Source organism: Pinus tabuliformis, chromosome 2_2 (genome assembly GCF_031772625.1).
Source record: "Pinus tabuliformis cultivar Carrire ecotype Pingquan chromosome 2_2, CPIR1, whole genome shotgun sequence".
Lineage (NCBI taxonomy): Eukaryota > Viridiplantae > Streptophyta > Pinopsida > Pinales > Pinaceae > Pinus > Pinus tabuliformis.
In genome coordinates this window covers 210,618,466-210,637,976 of record NC_142300.1, presented here as the reverse complement: position 1 = coordinate 210,637,976, position 19,511 = coordinate 210,618,466, and the positions used below count along the sequence as shown (strand labels likewise).

Genomic DNA, 19,511 nt, shown 5'->3' with positions numbered 1-19,511 from the left:
AAGATGTGTGTGGAAAAACACAGTCGTTGGTCATCAATGGAGTTGATGTCATATCCCCGCAACTTCTTCACTAAGATGAACTTTTCCTTCATCATTTTTTTCATCTCCTTATTCTTATTCTTTCCCACAAATTATTCTATGGGGTCATTTCCCTGATGAGGCAATGTTGTGATTTTTCTAATTAACATCTCATCAATCAGGATCCTCATCCCTAGCCAAGTGCATTTGTCATGTACCAGTGCGAGGAGCTTCCACACACAGGTTGTACTAGTTGTTCTTAGACTGAAGTGTGTCACATTCTACATGTTCATGAGGCTTTCTCTCTATAATCTTGCGACTCACTAGAATGGCTCTAGCCTCATGAATTCATTGTCTAGGTATTGAACCTATTTTAGATACCTGCTTGGTTCAAATTGAAGGTATTTTCTTCTATCATTGAAGTCCCAGTCTTCCAAATTTAGCTGGGGAATCATCCCGAACACTTCACCCTCAAACGACACTTCCTTTGGCAGCAATAGAGTGAACATGCCCAACTTTCCATCCTTGGGCTTCTTAATCAGCTTGGCATTCAATTTTCTTGGTAGCATGTAAGGTGGGAGCACACTGGGAATCTCTTCATCCTCTATTTGCATGGGTTGAAACTTAGCCTCCTATTTTCTATCATTGATCTACTGAGGCACCTTCTGATGTATCAACTTATTTCCTTTCTGCATTGACTTCTTAACCTTAACTTATTTTTTCTTCGTGCAAACTTTTGTCTGTGTTTTCTTCCTCGGGGATGTTATGAGTTCTCCCCTAAAGACCTCAACTAGTCTCTTCTCTTGCTTCTCCTATGGCAGTGGTTCTGTGGGCACCTTCTTTCTCAGTGATCTCTCATGTCTTGGGAACATGGGTACCTTTGGTCGTTGTGCCTCCATAATACCTGCTAATCCTTTCTTTGCAAATATTCCGACAAGTTCTTGAAAACTCCTCTTAGGCATATAGTAGCTCTCTTCTATGAAATTTCTCAATTTCTTTAGAAAGAAAACTGTCAAATGTGGTGCAGGATGTGACTTCTATAGAAAATTTGAATTCCATCCTCGTGGCACAATCACCTTTTATTTGTCGTAGTTCCTTCGGACTTCGTCATATTCCTAAATATCATGTAGTAATCTTCCTTCGATGAAGTCCATTTCTACAAAGTAGTATATAGTCTCGTGCTGAATTTCAACTCTGGGTGGCACTGAGACTTCCTTCCTTTCAATTTCCAGTGTAAAATTCCATGGATAGCGTTGTGCCTGTATATCTTCAATTTACTACCATTCACTCGTCCCAGAATCATCTAACCATTCAACTTTGCGAGATGAACTACACCACCATCAGAGATGTGCTTAATGACATATGGTCCTAACCAATGTGTTTTAAATTTTTTGGGAACTTCACAAATTTTTGTCATATAACAATACAAGATCTCCTTCTTTGATTGCCTTCTTCTTGATATTCCTATTATGGCAGCATTTCTCCCTTGCTTTATGTATTTGCTTATGGAATCTTGCTATGAACTTGTCTTCTTCTGGAGCTAGTATCTGTGACATTATTTCCTTCTTAATGTCAAAATATTCCATATCTGTGACAACTACAATTCCCAAACTTTACACAATGTTTTCCATAATAATAAATGCCTCTTGTCCATATACCAACCTAAATGCTATCTTCCCTATCAATTTCTTGCATGTTGTTCTATATGCCCACAACAAGATTGGAATTCTCAAATGCCAATCATCTTTGTTCACATTTCATACCTTAGTCAATGCATTCACTAGAATCTTATTGAAAACTTCCATTCTTCCATTTTCCTAAGGATGATAGGTAGTGCTTTTCTTGTGCTAAATCTAGAATTCCTCAGTTAGTGCCTCAATAGCCTTTTTTAAGAAATGTGTGCCTTGATCACTCATAAAAATCTTCAAATAGCCAAACCTAGATAGTATATATTTAAATATGAACTTCGCAACAATTTATGCACTGCAATCCTTCACTAGTTTTTCCTCAACCCATCTTGTCAAATAATTAATTGCAATGATTATATACCTTGCACGAGTCTCATTTCCTAGGAAAGTAATAGGTCTAATAGAATCAATCACTTATTTTTCAAAAGGCTACAAAGTTACCTGTGGCAATAGTGGCATTTCATCTCTTCTAGATGGATTTCATGTTCTTTGACGTACATCACATGCTTGGCAGAATTCTTTTGCATCCTTATGTATTGTGGGCCACCATAACCTGACTCTCAAGGTTTTCTGCACAGTGGCTTTTCCCACATAGTACCCTCCTACAACTCCTCCATGAGATTTATCAGAATACTCTATTGTTCATGTTCAGGGACGTATATGTGGAGTACTTCATTCTGTCCCATTTTTTACAAGTTTCCAACAATCAATGAGAAATCAGTTGCTCGAATGACCAATTCCTTGTTTTTTTCATAGTGTACTCCATGGGCACCATTCATGTGGTAAAAAATGGAATAATATCCAAGAAGTGATCATTTGCAACTCTAATTGTGAATAATTGTGCATTAGGTAGGTTATCTTTGATATTTTTGGGTTCTTCTATTGTCTCTATTTTTGATAGATGATCATGTCCAAAATTCAATTTCCCTAGATTTACTATAACTTTGAATTCATGTTCCTGGAATAATAACAACCAACAATGAATCTTTCCTCCTAAAACATGTGTATTCACTAAGTATTTCAACGCAGAATGATCAGTGAACATTTTGAAATGTGCTCCCAACAAGTAGTGCTTGAACTTTTTTAATGCATCCACAATAGCTAATCCCTCTCTTTCTATCGTGCTATAGTTATTTTCCATGTTTGACAGTTTCATGCTTGCAAATTCTATAGGATGATAAATTTCCCCTGCTCTTGGCTACACTAGCACTACACCCAATGCTATGCAATATGCATCAACATGTACATGGAACTCCTTCCAATCCGAGAAAACAAGAGTATGCGCAATTACCATCTTCTCTTTCAGTACATCCAAGCTCTTCTGGCACTCTTCGCTCCATTGAAAATTCATGTCATTCTTCAAAAAATTCTTCATCAGTGCAATTATCTATGCTTTCCCCTTTATAAACTTCCTACAATAGCCAGTGTGTCCCAATGTCGTGCGCAATTGTCTTACTGTTTTTGGTACTTGGAGGTTCACAATAACTATGATCTTCGTGGGATCCACCATTAATCCTTGTTTACAAACCAAATGGTGCACAAAATATGCACTTCTTCAATTTCAATGAGATCTAGTGCTACCTACATGTATCCAGCAACAACCTTAAGCTTGCCACATGCTTCTTTAAGAGACCAAATACTGTCCAATCATCGAAGTATACTTCCAAAAATCATGTATATATTCTTTGAAGGCCGCAATTACAACTATGGAAAATATAGAAAGTGCATTATTCAATCCAAATGGAATCATTATGTACCGATAAGAGCCCCATTCTATCACAAAAATCATTTCATGTCTATCCTCTAGTGCAATTCTGAACTGATGGTATCCTTAAAAGCCATCTGTGAAAGAATAGGCTTCCTATCCTCCTACATTTTCCAATACTTCATCTGTAAATGGCATAGGGAAGGGTTCATGGAGGCATGCATCATTCAATTGCCTTAAGTCAACACAAATTTTTATTTCTCCTTTTACCTTCCTTTCCTGAACCACCATGGGATTACCCATTCAGACTCTTCAACAGGATCAATTATCCTAGCTATTAACATTTTGTCTAATTCTTCTTTCACCCTCTCCTTATATTTTGGATTCAGTCTATAATGTCTCTGCATAATAGGCTTCACATTAGGCTTCATAGGAATCCTCATGACTCCCAAATCTCCTAAAGGCTAATATGCTCTCCATATGTAAAAATGTAGTAGGGAATGACTCTTGATATTCCTGCAAGAGATCTATTATCTTGGTGACTGTGCCCTTATCCCAGTAATATCCTATTGTTTCTTAATTTGGTTCAACCTTTGATCCTATATTCAACTTCGTCATCTTCAATGGCTTCGTTATATAAGGCATATCTATCTCAGGTCCATTTACTTTGTGATGAACTATTGACTCTTTAATGGCAATGTTGCAAGGATCTTCATCCTCTTTGGTAGTGAGATTATAGCATTCCATTACATTGCGTATCTACGTAGGCAATCCAATTACCAAATATCTGGAAATTTGTTTTCAAAAATATTCTTCTTAACTATATTTAGGGCTGCATTTATATGTTGATAGTCATATTCATATTTGAATGTCATTATGAATCCATGAACCATCTCTGCCCAGCTAGCAGTACCATGTTGAAGCTCGGTTTCGAGATACCAATTTTGAGGAATTGTCTCTAATGTATGGATGAATCTATGCACCCGTTCTTCTCATGTAATTTCTCCCCAACCTTGCATATAGAGTTGTATGTGGTATCTAGGATCATCCTAGTCATCATACTTGTCTACAACCTCTGTTTCTACTTGAACAAATCTTACCCACATCAATATTCTACATTTTTTGCAGTCTCCTATATTTTTCATATGAGTACCCCACCATCTAGAAGGAGTAGCGCTCAGTCCTTGTTCCAGAGCTAACAGTCACTCACATTTTTGTACCTATCTTTCATAATATCTAAAGAAATTATTTAAATCATACCAACCATAATATAAAGGTAATTCACGTACCTTAGCTGTCACAGAGCACACTTCTTTAATGATCCTTGCACACCTCCTTATACACACTTCATGTAACCCATTCTGCTAGTTTTCCAATTCCTCTTCTGAATCTGAAGTGTAGGAGCTATCTTGCTCCCAAGAAATTTTTTCATCTGTAGCAGGGTTCATCCTTTCTTCTTCTTTTGTTGTTATCTAGTAAATGTTGTCGATGTCATCCATGTTGTATTCTTCTCTTACAGGTTCAGTATATCTCGCTCCCTCTGATGGATCTAATGTCATAATAGCTCTCATATTATTGATTTCAAATATGATTTTCATTTTCTTCAAGTTAATTATAACCATGTCATCAAATTCCCAATCCAAGTAACGTAGGGTAGAGATTATTGTCATCCACAATCTCAATCACTTCAAAATCAGTGGAAGTGTGCACTCCATCAATGTCTATTGTGATTCTTGACAATCTTCCTAGAGGGAAAATCTTCAATTGATTCACCATCTTCAACTGGACAGTTTACCATTGCAACTTCTGTCTACCCATCAATTCCCAAATTTGCTTCGGCAAGACATGGAATTAGATCCTAGATCCAATATAACCTGATCCAGGTCGTATTCCCCAATCTGAGTTGTAAGCCTCATTTCCTTTCCAATTTTCTTCTTGTGTCTATGTAGATTATTCACTACGCACATCTCACTCTATGGTACCCCTTTAGGAGAACAAGAATCTATCAATTCCTACAATCCCTCTACAACCTTTTGATTTCTTGATAACTTCATGAAAGTCTATAGAAAAGAATTCAAAATAGTCAGATCCACATCTTGTGTCACAACCAGTAATATCTTATCATTATCCTTCTGAGTTGCTTGTGTGGTAGATGTTAAGGCTCCCTAATCCATAAAGCTTCACCTCGCGTCCACGAATACTTGCTTTTCCTTTAGGATATGAAATGCTAGAGCTTTTTTGGTAGTTTTTCTTACCCATGGCGATACAATATTATTTCCAATTGCAACTCCACTTATCGTTACAATGTCGATGTGTGGTTAATATTCTCTTGGCTCAGCTATCATCATTTGGATATTTGATGTAGTCTATTGGTTTCTTTTCTCTTGCATCTTTGCAATAAGGACAGGGCATTCTTCTATGACATGATCAAAAGATTTACAGTAATTGCACATTGTCTTAGGGTTCTGAGAGTCTATTACAAAGTTTCTGACTTGTCCACAATTGTAACAAATAATTTGGCCACGTCCCCATCCAGCTCCTCCTCCTCCTCCTACTCCCCATCCTTGAAATCCTCCTCGACCAACATGTTGGCCTTGCTCCTTGTATGCAAGTCCTTCAACTTGCACTCTATAACTATCATTAGTGCGCTCCATCATTAAGTCATAACTTTGGCAATTTTTCTCATCATTGCCTACTAATCTATAGAAGTTACAAAAAAACTACTTTTGGGTTTTTACATACTTCTGTAAAAAGTAGAAATATGCAGAGTAATGTTTTCCTCTCGTTCTATAAATATTGCACCACAAACCTAGGTTTACTGGATTAGGCGCTCCACTTGCAATATAATCTCTGAACACGGGGAATTGATCCTTATAATGACCCTCTTCTTTTCATTTTGTTCATCATACTTCTGATCTGGTCTCTTTACCTTTCTTCAGGTCCTGCAATTCCAGGTTCATATTCGCTAGGTGACTTTATATCTGTTGTACTCCTTCATGAGTATCCCCAATCCACGAAGCTTCCAAATTCATCGCAATCTCTAATTCTTTAGCTTGAGTTGAGATCTTCTATTGTGTCAAAGGTAACCTAATATGTGGAAATATCACAACTATGAACCATTATTTATGTCGTTGTGGGGGTATATCAAAGCTTACTTGACCCATCAACACCTTGAATCGCTGATCCAACTCCCACACAGATTCATTCATTGTATGTTTTATTTCTTTTGGCTTTGTAATGCACTATGATTCTGATTTCGACTTCTTCAATTATGATATCAATTCTTTCTTAATTTCATCCAATGAAGTGGTCAGGTTAGTCACAAAGTATTTCATATACCAGGTCAGCACTCTTTCTCGCAGCGACGTGATGAGTTGCACCTTATCTACATCATCATTAGTGATCTATATTGATGTTCATACTGCATCAGCTACAAAACAAAAAGGGTCAAGATCCTCTGATCCCAGTCATTTAAAAATAGGTACCTTAATGTCATTGTCCATTCTCATTCTCAGGGGGCTAGGTGGAGAGGAAGGGGGTGGGGGTGTAGGGGAATTATGGGGAGGGTGATGGGGTGTAAGGGGGGTGGATGGATGGGGAATCCCAAAGATTCCCTAATTCTTCTCATCTCTTGACATCAACACACCTTCACAATGGGTAGGGGAATATCGTGGGGTTGTCAGGTTGCTTCTTTCTTCTTCAATCTCAGATCCTCCTAACAAGGGGCTATAGTCAATTTCAATAAAATTCTTTGAATCTATTCCATATTGTTTTCCACTTCGCGTAGATCATGGTTTAGGCTTGTTTCCCCTTCACCTAAACATTATTTGGACTGCATTTGCAAAATCCTATTTTCACACAATAACATATTAATCTATAGATTAAAATATCTTAAGAACTTACCTCATGCTCCTTTGATCCAGGTGGATTTTACAGGTCAAAGTATAGGTGACTTCAGTACAAAGGCTCAAAAATCAAAGTGCTCGAAAGTCTCTCAAACTACGCTCATGTTGAAGATCTTGTCATCATGATCGCGGTGGTGTAAACAGTTCGTTAAATCAAGTTCATATGTGAAAGTTAGGAGAAGTCAAAGTTCAGCGCTGACTTTGGTGATAGGGCAAGCTTAAGGAGGAAGCAATTTGGACAAAATCTGGGCACTGAATTTCGTCCAATCGAGGCCAGATTTCAGGCGAATTTGTGGCCTACTTAAATTGACACATTTGGCCAATTTTCTGAATTTTCAGAATGTCTAATTATTTTTATATATCAAAATAAACAAAAAGAATATATATTTGGGTGGCGGGCCATGACCCCCACCAGCTCCATCGGAACTTGGCCTATTTATATATATAAAAACAAATTTTTAATTTTAAAAATGGTCGATGGGCCATGACCCCCATCAACCCCTCCCCAACCAACCACTTTAATGTTAAATATGGCTCGGTAACCACTCACACAAAACATTAAATATAATGGGAGCACGGGTTGTCAACCCTGCCTCCCTCCACCTCACATTCAAACCACCAAATTTTTGGAGGAATGGGCCACTGGGAGTGGCGGACCCATCTCCATCCATAACCCTCTTCACGCCTTAAATCCATAATAGCCGATGGGAAATGGTGGAGTGTGCCACCAGCATGGCGGACCCATAACCCAAAAAATTTAAACAATGCCTTTATGTTGTGTTAAATTGGGAGGGGTGGGATTTGATCCCCCGACCCCTCCTCAACTACTTGACATGTTTAGCTAATGCACCCAATGACATTCCTTGGTTTATCCGCTGAAACTTGTTTATATAAACCTTTTCTCATAGTGTGTCGGGAGGAGGATGAGGCGAGGAGAGGGTACACATTTCTATGCAGGTGGAACGATGAGTAGTGCAAAGAGGGGGTCGGAACAATGATCTGAGAAATTTCTCCAGGGGGCCAAATTTTCACTTTGTCAGTTTTCAATAAATTTTATATGATTTCATCATTTCTCAATGCCACGAACTCAATAGTGCTGTTCGTTTCTCCATCAGAGATCTGCAATTATCGGGCTCCTTCAATTTTGGATGTATAAGGTCGTCATTTTGACTTTTGATGTACTTTAATTTTTTTTTATCTAATTAAAACAGGGCCTCCCCACTAATTCAAGAAGGGCCTGCAGACGTAATCCCTCCTGGATGAACTCCGACATTAATCCTGTGTCTTCTTTGTGGGACTTTCTATTCTTCTCTTCCTCTTCTTTTGTGCACTTGTAATTTCATGGTTAAATTGATCCAGATTTAAACAAGAATGCAACAAAATATAGAGATAACCATATAACAAAGATGAAGTGGAAATAATACTTCATTTCATTAATGTAAAACACTGAAATATGCTTACCAAAAGAAATGGAAATAAACTAGCTAGGGCGATGGTAGCTTATCTCTGAGAAGAGATGTGGCGGTTACATGCCTCTAAACTGTGTTACAATGAGGCTCGAAGGCCTATTTATTGTTGAGAAATAATGGAAAACCCTTAACATCCCAAAACTAACCCTAGAAGATGAAATACCAAATTTTGGGCCTCGTTTTGGGTAAGTTGGTACATCAACTTCCTGGGGTCGTAACTTTGGCACCCAATCTTCGTTTGACGTGTACAATAGCTCGTTAGAAATATCTATCCAAGCACTAAAACTTTGGGAAGAGAAACATCGGTCCATGGATGGACCCATGCTACTCCCAGATTTCCTAAAAAATATCGTTTAGGGCCTCAAAATGGCTCCAAAAGTTCAGGACCTGAAAAACTGCTAAAAATAGTAAATTGTGCTACAATTACGGAAACTGAAAAAATGAAAGAGATAGTTGTGGTGGTCCAAGTGGGATAGGTGGGTGGCTACCAACATCCACTTGGATCATTATTGCACCCTTAGGAAGCAATGGTCCCCATTGCGTTGAGTTCCTCCATGAGATGAGGAAGCTGCTACTGAACTTGGTCCCTGGTGAGCTGTTTTGCAATTTCTGACATGTCCAGTAATGGTGGGAAGCATGGTCGAGGGTGGTCCACATTGAAAACTTGGTGCAAGCGAAGGAATGGGAGAATATTGTGTGTAAACATGTGTGGCACCCGATGTTGATCATGTCACTTCTTGTACTTGTCACTTTTCAAAATGGAGCGGTCATATGTTGCCCCATTGTGTAGAGGTGCTCTGGGAGTCAAATCAAATGAATGCTTAACCTGACAGTGTAATGGTACACCTGTGGGTGAGGAGAAGATGTTCTCGTGTTCTTTCATCACCGTATCCTTCTATTGTTGCTGCTGTGTGGAGGAACCCTTTGTAGGGGTCATGGATGTGGCTACAATCTTCACCTTACTTTGGGAGTGAACTAGACAAAAAATGAATTTTCTCGTCTAGGAGCTGAGCTTGCTACCTTTCTTAGTAGAGATCAAAGAGGTGGCGATAGGTGGGGCTACCTCCGGTATCCTGTATAATGAATTATCCAAAGAAGTAATGATAGTGCGAGGCCTTGACTCATACACAGCATGTCACCTCCACAAGTATGGCTGGCCTAATAATACATCACAAACATCTAGAGGTGTAACATCACACAATACCTCATTTTTGAAGGGCTTGATTTTGTAGGGAAGGTGGAAGTGCTGGCGAACTTTGAGATCTCATCCTTCATGAAGCCACCTGATACTGTACGGCTACAGGTGCAGTGTAGTCAGTAGGCCCAACTGCTTCATGACCTCTACTGAAATGAGTTTCTTTTGGCTGCCACTGTCAACAACGGATTGCAGCGGCAAACCCTTCATCCACATCTGTGAGTGGAAAAGACGCTCCCACTCCTCTGGGTCTTCAGGTTCATTTTTCTGGATCTTAACAGTGGCAACAGTGATGCTGGGCTCCGCATCAATGATCTACTTCCCTTCAGCATTCCTCTTATCGGGTTCTGACTCAGGGTCGGAACATGCATCTGATTCTAAAGCCTTCAACTCAGCCACCAGTGACTGCTTGGTCTAATACTCACTTGTGTTATGAGTGGGACTCTTGTGGAACTCACACCAATTTCATGTGTCCTTCTTTGACTTTGTGGTATTGTTCTTTTCTTGCGGCTTCGGCAGGTTGTCTTGGTCACCCCACCTTGGCTTTGTCCTTTGGTCTTTGGATTTGCAGATCTGAAGTCTTGCTTCTTTTGTTTGAACTGTTGCTCGATTTTGACAGCGTATCGGTACGTCGTGCTAAGCGAGGAGATGTTCAAGAACTCCATCTCTTCCTAGATGTATCTGTGTAGGCAGCCACAATATTTGAGTACCAAATGTAGCTCAGAGTCATTGATACCCAACTATGTGCGAAGGGTATGAAAAATTTTTGTGAACTCTAGCACATCTTGGCCCCTTCCCTACCGCAGTGTGGTCCATTTGATGTATTTTTCCTCATATCTTTTGATAGGATAGTACTGCTCCTTGGCGGCATCCCGAAATGAATCCAAGTGGGTGCGGCTAAAAATAGTGAGCCTGTACTTTCATTCTTATACTTGCAGTAGGTTTCCCACCAGTCCTTCACATGGGGGGTTGCTTTGAGAAGAGCGAAAACAATATTTTCCTGACTAGAAAATTCATGAACAAAAAAATACCCATCTAGCAGATTTAACCATTTATCTACGGCTTCTATGTCTATTTGACCCTCGAAGATGGGATTTCAAAATTAACTTGTACCTAAAATAGTGTGGCATTTGCAGAGTAGCTGTTGGAAGCTGATGTGTTGACTCTGGGTAGCCACTAAAGGATCTACGCAAAGTTGTCCATGATCATGTTCCTCTGTCACTTGAGAGCTTCTTCGAGCAAGATTTTGATAGGATATCCTACCCCCTCGTCTTTCTTCTCATCCGCTATGGGAGGTTGTCGAGACTTGCGAGGCTGGTCTTGCAAAGGTTTGACCAATTCAAGCCCTAACTTCTTATATCCCGACCTCGTTGGTGCCGTGCAAAGAAAAACAGAGAAAAATCATACCACTCTGATACCACTGATTTGGATTTAAATGGGAATGCAACAAAATATAGAGATAACCATATACACAAAGATGTAGTGGAAATAATACTTCATTTCATTAATGTAAAATACTGAAATATTCTTACAAACAGAAATGGAAATAAAAAAGCTAGGGCGATGGTAGCTTATCTTTGAGAAGAGATGTGGTGGCTACATGCCTTTGAATTGTGTTACAATGAGGCTCGAAGGCCTATTTATTGTTGAGAAACAATGGAAAACCCTTAACATCCCAAAACCTAACCCTAGAAGATGAAATGCCAAATTGTGGGCCCCGTTTTGGGTAAGTTGGTACATCAACTTCCCGAGGTCGTAACTTTGGCACCCGATCTTTGTTTGACGTGTACAATAGCTCGTTAGATATATCTATCCGAGAACTACAACTTTGGGAAGAGAAAAATTGGTCCATGGACCCATGTTTCTCCCAGATTTCCCAAAGAAACGTCATTTAGGGCCTCAAAACGACTCCAGATGTTAAGGACCTGAAAAACTACTAAAAATAGTAAATTGTGCTACAACTACGGAAATTGAAAAAATAAAAGAGACGGTTGTGGGGGTCCAAGTGGGATAGGTGGGTGGCCACCAAAATCCACATGGATCATAAATAAAAGCTTAATTTGTAATTCTTTAATACATAACAAGGAAAAGATTTTTTGGGATCAAGTGGTATCAGAATTGGTGTTTGTACATGTGAATTGCATGTTTGTATGCTAACAAGAAACAAACTCCGAAGAGGTGAAGGAAAACTAAAGTTTTTTGATCCCGAAGCGGGGTGTGCACATCGAAGAAGAAGTATGGTAGATGAAGAGGCTCGTTATGAAGAGGAGCTCAATTTCTGCAAAACCTTCTATACAATGGAAGAAAATGTCAGTGAGTTTCTTTCAAGGATGGAGAAAGCATAAGGGAGAAAGGGAGAAGAACAAGATTCAATGCATGGAAATGGTGGAGAAGAACCCCCTCCTTCTCCTTCCACAAGTGAAAGTTCTTCTTCCTCTCATCACCATCACCATAAAAATTCAAGGGATGCATCTAAGAAACCTTTCTTTAGATTAGATGTCAAATTTGATCTTCCCATGTATAATGGTGAAAGTAATGTAGAAAATCTTAGTAATTGGATTAGGCAAATTGAGATCGACTGTAGGACTCAACAGACTGAAGAGGACAAGGCAAAGATCGAGTTGGCCTTTCTTTGGCTGAGTGGCACCGCTCTCGTCTAGTGGGAGAGAAAATTGCAAAGTAGTAAGAGTGTGGGTAATCTTCTTTCCTCATGGCCTAGTTTCCTTTCTGCATTAAAAGAACAATTTTATCCCTTGGGTTATAAGAAAAAAGCCTTAATGGATTGGAAATACTTAAGGCAAGGCAAATTTCAGGATGTTTAGAGCATTAGCGAGGAGTTTAGAAAACAGGCACTTAATTTGGGCATTGCACTTGATTCATCTGAAGCAATAACTAAGTATATTGGATCATTACATAGTTACATTAGACATTCATTATTATTGTTTGAACCTACTACCATTGACTTGGCCAGTGTAAATGCCATTCATCTGGAAAATAGGGGAACACATGGACGCAATGACCACCCAAAGAGAACTGCAACAACCAAGAGAAGGGGAGAAAAACCCTCTTGTACACATTGTGAGAAAGAGGGGCATGATGAAGAAAATTGCTGGAAGCTGCACCATGAGATGAGACCTAAAAGGAATGACAGAAAAGGGAAGCAGAAGGCCATCACCATCATTCGAAAAAACCAAGATTACGAGTCAGAGGAAGATGAGAAGGTCATAGCTATGGGATTTGCACAAGGTAGGCCCATTGACTTGGGGTCCAATTCCAACGACGAAATGTTGTTTGCAGCCCTTGGGATCGCAGCAGGAGGACCCATAGATTTGGGGTATGATTCTAGCAATGAATCAAGGATTTCAATAGGCATAACGAAAACGGCACTCCCCGCAGTAGGACTCCAAGAACTTGGGGAGATCAACCACCACATATAAGCAAAGAATGCTGAGCTAAGGAGGCTTCTACAGGAGGTAAGGGAAGAAAAACAAAGATTACTATGCCAGTTGCAAGCCAAGGATGAGGCTTTGGAAAAGCAATAGCATAGCTATCTAGAGGTAAAAAGTGATTCTCTGATTTCATATGATTTTCATGACGATGAATTCACCGTTTTTGAAAACATGCTACAAGGATTGGATCCAAACTATTGAAGAAGATGGGGTATCAGGGAAAGGGCCTCGGCACCAAAGGCCAAGTCATTGTAAACCTCATCGAAGTTGAGGAATTTCCATGTCATGCAAGACTTAGATAAGCCAGAAATGGAATGGGAGAAAGCTCCAATACAGCTAGTAACCAGCCAACGATAAACGATGAAACTCCTTTCTCACAGTCCAGCGATAGTGAGGGCTCCATCAACACTTATCGAAGGAACACCAAGGGAGAGCACCCCAAGGCAACCCCAAAGTTTTGGAGGAAAAAGAATCGTTGTAGTCATTGCAAGAAAGAGGGACACCAACAAACCACATTTCGAATGCTCCATGCTCTGGAAACATCACTAGAGGAGCCAGAAGGTGAACATGTTCAATAAATGAATCCACCCCATTCACGGTGGTCTAATTTATTAAGTTGGTTTTTTTAGAGGTAGTAGCTTCTTATGGTCACCATTGTAAATCATACGTTTCAAGTAAATGTAAAAGTGATGGTGTGTTTCCCATCACTTCAAAATGCAACGATGATATTTTTCCCTTTCCTTATTAGTAGTTGAGGTATTGATTACTTTTTATGTAATCCTTGGCCAAGGAGTGTGTGTTATAAACTATTGGCAAGGAAGGGTTGTTGAGTCATGTGTGGTGTGCATGATTGCAAAAGATGTACCAGTTTCGTGTCCAAGTGATTGAAAGTGTGGATTGAAAAGGACACAAATAGTGTGCTAAGTGTAAATTCTTTTCAGGGCCAAAAGCTCTTTAGTGGGGAGGAATGATCCAAGTGGATCATACAGGTCAAAGTATAGGTGACCTCAATACAAAGGCTCAAAAATCAAAGTGCTCGAAAGTTTCTTGACCTAGGTTCATGTTGAAGATTTCGTCGTTGTGATCGCAGTGGTGTGAACGGTTCATCAAACCAAGTTCGTATGCGAAAGTTAGGAGCAGTCAAAGTTCAGGGTTGACTTGGGTGACTGGGCAGGCTTAAGGAGGCAACAATTTGAAAAAAAATTGGCCACTGGATTCGGCCAACCGGGGCTAGATTCTGGGCGAATTTGTGGCCTACTTAAATTGACTCCTTTAGTCAATTTTTTGAATTTTCAAAATGTCTAATTATTTTTATATATCAAAATAATAAAAAAAAAATAATAATTAGGTGGCGGGCCATGATCCCCACCACCTCCATCGAACCTCAGCCTGTTTATATATATAAAAACAACTTTTTAATTTTAAAAATGGTCGATGGGCTAATACCCCCACCAACCCCTCCCCAGCCAACCGCATTAATGTTAAATATGGGGGCAAGCGGCCATGACCCCGCCGCCCCCAGTAACCACCCAAACAAAACATTAAATATGGCGGGGGCATGGGCTGTCAACCCTATCGCCCTCCACCTCACATTCAAACCGCCAATGTTTTGGAGGAATGGGCCATCGAGAGTGGTAGACCCACCTCCATCCATAACACTCCTCGCACCTTAAATCCATAACGACTGGCGGGAAATGGTGGAGTGGGCTACTAGCATCCTGGATCCACCACCCAAAAAATTTAAACAATGCCTTCATGTTGTGTTAAATTGGGAGGGGCAGAATTTGATCCCCCGACCCCTTGTCAACTACTTGACGTGTTTAGCCAATGCACCCAACGACATTCCTTGGTTTATCCGCTGACACTTGTTTATATAAACCTTTTATCACAGTGCGTCAGGGGAAGGTGGAGGCCAGGAGTTGGAACACATTCCTATGTAGGTGGAACCATGAGCAGTGTAGAGAGGTGGTTGGAACCATGATTTGAGCAATTTCTCCACGGGGCCATATTTTCACTTTGTCAGTTTTCGACAAATTTTATATGGTTTTAGCGTTTCTCGATGCCACGAAGTCAATAGTGCTATTCGTTTCTCCATCATAGATTTGCAATTTTCGAGCTCCTTCAATTTTGGAGGTATAAGGTCATCATTTTGAATTTTTATGTCCTTTCATTATTTTTCCATCTAGTGAAAACTTGGCCTCCTTACTAATTCGTGCAGGGCACAGAGACGTAGTCCCTCCTGGACAAACTTCGACATCAATCTTGTGTATTCTACGTGTGACTTTCTATTCTTCTCTTCCTCTTCTTTTATGCACTTGTAATTTCATGGTTAAATGCAAGCTTAATATGTAATTATTTAATGCATCACAAGGAAAATATTTTTTGGGATCATTCTTTGAAAAATATTCATTCAACTTCACTATAGGAAATGATCACGTTTATCTCAAACTCAGTGATAAATCCTCCCAAAATGTTATCGATCCAGAAATTGACAACCCTAGAGATACTATTATTGACATTCTTAAGTCGTCGTATCAATTCAGGATTCCACTCCTTAGGTTCATTGTTCTTGCAGCAAGTATTATGCTCGATCAACATAGATACCCACTCATACAATTCAATGTGGAAGGAACCAAATAATATTTCGTATAATTCTTAGAAGATATACTTATACAACCAGTCTTCAATTGGTAATCGAGTTTTTGTTATATTTTTCCACAAATTCTCTTTCTTTCTGTTCAACCCACTCTTGGATTTCTTTCCTCGATAGACACCAAAACATATCCCTTAAGCAGATCCCAGTCTTGGAAACAGAACCATTTGTTGGTTTAATGGGGCTTGAACTAGGTTCAGAGTTTGCTGCGCACCAACAAAACCCTCAACCACTGGCCCTTTGGGTAGTGACCTGCAAGTATATCACAGTCTCACCCGAAGTGGTTATGGGAGGCTGTACAACTAGGTTTGTGCAACCAAAGGGATATGCGCATTGTTGCGTCCATGTATTTACTTATGTTTTCTATCTTCCTACAACTTTACGTACATAAATAACTTTTCATCGATAATTATTTATAAATAACATGTATTCTTTCACGTAACTCGATGAAACCCATCTATAACAATGATAACAACAACAACGAATGAAAAAAGAAAGATACCCAATATTTCGCCATTTTTTTTCTTTATTAATAATTATCTTCGATACATGTTCTTTCCTAACCCTCTTACCCAGCTGTAGGTGGTCTATGCACTCAGCTACAGACCCTTCAAGGCCTTCACAAACTCATCTGTGGAGCCTTCCCAAAATACAGACTCAAGACAAAGAATATAATTCACTTATGATATTGCATCATGACATGATTCTATTACAAAGTATTACATCTCCCTGTATACATTACATAATTACAAAAATCATGGTCCATATACCACGGATTCAACAAAACCATGATTAATACCTAAAACCTATTACAAAATAAGGGGCTTTTGGCCCACCCCAAAGCCCCTCAACGCTGCGCGATGAATAAAACTTCGCGAAATTGGACCCAAAACCTTGGACCAAGTTGGGTTGTAGATTCTTTGAACCAAAACTTGGACCAAGCTGGGTTGCACCCAACAAGGTTTATGTTAATATATGTACAACTAAATGTGTAGAAGGAAGCGGTCATTTCTAAGGAAGGATATGTATACTAAACATAGGTCAACGTCAGATTGAATTATTTTTTGTGTGAAAATGACATTGCCTTCAAGGATGATCAGAATGGATATTTCAAGAATGTGAAGAGTGCAATGTTAGACATTTTTGTCACTACCTATAGTAATGGTGAACCAATTGGTACACAAGAAAGTAAAGGCATCTCCAAAATTTCAGAATTTCCGAGCCTGTCAGTACAGGTTGTTACAAAAATTTTCACAGTTAGTGCAATAATTTTTGTTTTTCAAAGAGCTAAACTGGGTCGCCTTGTTATGTTATTGCAATCCTTGTTCATATCTAAAGGCTCAAGTGTAAGAAGTGGAAAACGTAGAAGGATATCTTTGTTACGAAAACAAGTCACACCTATCGTAAATACAAAGTCTTCGATCATATTGAGTAAAATATACCTTTCATATGATAATCTTGCGAAGTCTTGTATCCCTCTCTTTGCACGGGAGTTAGATATTACCTATTCTCCATTTATTTGTAATAATATTATGGTAGCAACATCCATGGTCAATACTATGACCTTTTGAACATTTTTTAGAATAATGGGTTTCCTTGATAGGAAAATCCTTATCTTCGAAATGATGACTTTGTCAACCAAGGATACTTTTTCAGTCATAGTCATATTTTTGTTACTGGAATCCAAATGTATGTGTGAAAATGGACTTTATCTTTCCATAGGAAATCATGAATGTAGGAGTATGAACAATATTTATGGTTTTAAGGGTGAAGACAAGTCCAAGTTAAATAAAAGCATGGTTGAATTTTTACTGAAGCATTTTTCTTCATGCCTTTGGCTGATGTCCTAAATAACAGGAATTTTGTTGTTCATGGTGGTAAATTTAGTGTTGTTGGTATAAAACTTTCTGATATCAGAGAAATTGATCGATTTCGAGAGCCACCTGAAGAGGGTATAATGTGTGATGTGGCTCCTTAAACGAGGTGTCATTCTATTATTTTGAATAAGTGTTGTGATAGATTATTTTTAATTGATCACACAAAGAATACACAACCAAAGAACACATGGAATACCTTTGATTTCACATGTCAACAAGTCTATTTCTAGAAATTATTCCTAAAAACATAGTTCTTAATGAAATAAATAAAGGGTTCTTGAAGTGGCAAGGACTGCTTCTCAACAAGTAATAAGAAAGATGTATCACATATTGGTTTTGTAGCTTCACCATGGAAAAAATCCCAATGATGAGAATGCCAACGAAAAGATCCAAAAATTACAAAGAATTATATCAATTCTTGGATATCCATAAAAAATAGCACTTTATGATCATACTGGTCGCATTGATGATGAGGAAATTTCTATGGACTAACTTCATAATCTATCTAGACCTTTGAGGTCATTATTCAAATAATTTAACAAGGAAGACATTATAGAGTTTCAAGCAAACTATAGAGGATTAGAGCATGACAAAAAATATCTTTTGGAATACTATACAAAGTGGAAAGGAAAATTGAACAGGGTTTATGAATGGGTGTTGTATTCTAATCCAAAGTTGGATAATCCTCATTTCCAGGATATAATCGATAGTGAAATATTTGTAGAAGAGTTAAAGAAAGAAATTTTTTTATCCCTAGTGGGGGGTTGAAGTAATGAAAACAAAAGTTGGAAAACCAATCATTTGATAGACTAATTGTCAAATCTAGATTTCTTGGCACATTTTAGTTGACATGAGGCATAAAGAAATACCTGGAAGCAAACGAAGAAGTACCTTCTAGTTTTTGTGGGAAATTATTATGAATTTGGTAAACATATATCCATATTCTAGTAAAAAAATAACAAACAATTTCAATATTGCCATTCAAATCATAATAAGTATCCTGAGGCATCGAACCAACAGGTCAAATAGTGAACAAATAAATAAGTAGAGGTTGATATTTTATAAGATCAAAATCAACTACAAAATTTGGTGGCATATCTTCTATATTTTTTAGCATCCAAAGGACCATAGCTGGTAGTCTAATGAATACCTAGCAGCGAAGAGATTCTGAAGATGATTCTAACAACTCCAACAATGACTACAGCTCACGACACTTTGTAACTTGTCTATTTTTAGCTAATATTTCTTGTTGTATTATATTTCATTTGATAGGAAACTAGGGAGAGTTTAAATTTTATTTTGGTTATTTAAGCAAGAGTCTTGTAATTTTAAGGGTTTAGATTTGAGGACTCCTTTGGAGCCAATTATATGAGTTTTTTTTCTCCTGAAAATTAATCAAAATGTCCTAGATCAGAAGTACTAGGATTTTGGTATCAAATATTCATGTGAGATGATTTTCTAGTCTTTGTTATTTTATGCAATTGTTTTCCATTCAAATTCAATTTTATATTATGTTTTTCTTTTGTATCTGATTAAAGGTAAATATTTCATA

The 19,511-nt window shown here is 38.5% G+C and overlaps 1 pseudogene; it reads left to right on the top strand.

Annotated features, from left to right (window-relative positions):
* LOC149192077 (chaperone protein dnaJ 6-like) overlaps nt 1–18,764 on the top strand; it is a 101,273-nt pseudogene extending 82,509 nt beyond the window's left edge.
* The last annotated feature ends 747 nt before the right edge of the window (nt 18,765–19,511 follow it).